The following is a 2,251-nucleotide window of genomic DNA, read 5'->3' as shown; positions in this document are numbered from 1 at the left end:
TCTTTTGTTAATACGTTTTTTAACCAAGAAGTTAGTGCACTTCCAACGCGAGTCGTTCTGAGTTACGCGGTGGGCAGCGCTGAGGACTCGTTTCGGAGGCTGTCGAAACGTCGGGAAAGAGGCGATAGTTTAGACTTCCCTTTTGGGGTTTTGCTTAATCCGTGTCAGGCCGGGATTGGGCGGATGGGATTTTTGACCCGGCTGCTCTTGGCAGTATCGAAGGAGCTGGTGACAACATAGCAGGCTTTTGCTAGAACAGGGTCACATCCACTCCTGCTGCTGCTCCGCCAACGTCTGTCTCCTTCACCGCCTGTGTGATTTGTTCCCTTGTCACAGCCGGGCGTGGGGTTTGTAAGTAGCCGGGGAACGTCACGGCGCATTGGGCTTCGCCCAGGCCTGTGTCCTTGTGTAGCCAGAAGGGACGTGCCAGGATCTTGGCCGGCCTCCCCTCGAGCCGTGTCGGTGGTGCGAGGAAACCTCGCCGCCTCATGCAGCCTGGTGCTGGGGTCTCGGTGAGGAGGGGCATCATAGGTGGGGGGGGGGTGAGTCGTCTCTGGGACGAGAATGCTGTCATTGAGATCTTGTTTCAATAGTTGTATTTTTTCCCCCAGAGAACTGTTATCTCCTTGTTAAGCTCCCATAAGCAGTGGAACTTCGGAGGCAGCCGTACATTTTAAAAGTTCCATCTCGTGGGTGCGCATCCTTAGGAAGCTTTTCCAGAGCCCTCATTAACATCAAAGATCATGGACGTTTAAGTTTTGGGTGCGTAGGGTGGCCCAGCATTTTAAGCACTCATGCTTCTGGGTCACTTAGATGTGGGTTTGAATCCCCTCTGCTCCTTGTCAGTGAAACCTTGGCTGCTTGCTTCCTGCTCCCTGCCAGTTTCTATTCTCTAAAATGGGTCTGAAGGTCTCATCTGCTTGGGACTATTGGAAGGTTCCACAGGCTCAAATGTGGGCTTGTGAGCACCTGGTGCCTAATATGTCCTCAGTACCTCTGGGTGTCCTCAGCGCCTGCATTTTCGCTCTCCTTGCCTACATTTGCACATGCAATCTGCACATACACTGTTAAGAGCAATTGTATTGGTTTTTTTTTAATACTTTAAGTTTTTTTTTTTAATGTTTATCTATTTTTGATAGAGGGAGAGCACAAAAGCAGGAGAAGGGCCGAGAGAGAAGGGGACGGAGGACCCAGAGTGGGCTCCATGCTGGTAGCAACAGAGCCCAATGTGGGGCCTGAACTCGGAGACCACAAGATCGTGACCTGGGCCGAAGTTGAACGCTTGACTGATTGAGCCACCAAGACGCCCTGTGATTGTATTGTTTAAAAAAATTAGAGGGGCGCCTGGGTGACTCCTTCAGTTAAGTGTCTGACTCTGATCTCGTGGTGTGTGGGTTTGAGCCCTGTGTCGGGCTCTGTGCTGACAGCTCGGAGCCTGGAGCCTGCTTCAGATTCTGTGTCTCCCTCTCTCGCCCCTCCCCCGCTCATGCTGTCTCTCTCTCTCTCTCAAAAAAATAAACATTGGGAAAAAAAAGAATTAGGAACAGTTTTCCAGCATGGAAAACCTCTTCCCATCTTCTATTGCCTTTCCAGCACTTTCCTTATATGCATCAGTAAACAGGCAAACTCTGGAGATACCGCAGGTTCAGTTCCAGACCAGTAAAGCGAATATTGCAATAAGGCAGGTTAAGGGAATTTTTGGTTTCCCAATTCATATAAAAGTTATGTTTGTACATCATTGTAGTCTATTAACTGTACAGTAGCATTACATCTAAAAGAAAAAAATATGCATTCTTAATTAAAAGACAACTTTATTGCTAAAAAGTGCTAACTATCATCTAAGTTTTCAGTGAGTTCTCATCTCTGATCACAGATCCCCAAAAACAAATATGGTAACAATGAAAAAGTTGGGAATATTGTGAGAATTAGCAAAATGTGACACAGAGACATGAAGTGATTGGACACTGTTGGGAAAATGGCACCAAGAGGCTGGTCGCCACAGACCTTCACTTTGTAGAAAACACGGCGTCTGCAAGGTGCGATAAAATGAGCCATGCCTGGATGCGACGTTGTTCTAGGCTCTGCTGTGCTCCTCGCTTGCCACCTTTTCTTCCAGGCTCTGTGGTGCTCAGTTTTGGTTTTTTTTTAATTTGTTTATTTATTTTGAGAGAGAAGAGTGCTAGTGGAGGAGGGGCAGAGAGAGAATCCCAAGCAGGCTCTGCGCTGCCAGTGTGGAGCCCGACTCAGGGCT

Source organism: Suricata suricatta, chromosome 12 (assembly GCF_006229205.1).
Source record: "Suricata suricatta isolate VVHF042 chromosome 12, meerkat_22Aug2017_6uvM2_HiC, whole genome shotgun sequence".
Taxonomy (NCBI): Eukaryota; Metazoa; Chordata; class Mammalia; order Carnivora; family Herpestidae; genus Suricata; species Suricata suricatta.
Note: the sequence above shows the minus strand (reverse complement) of the source record.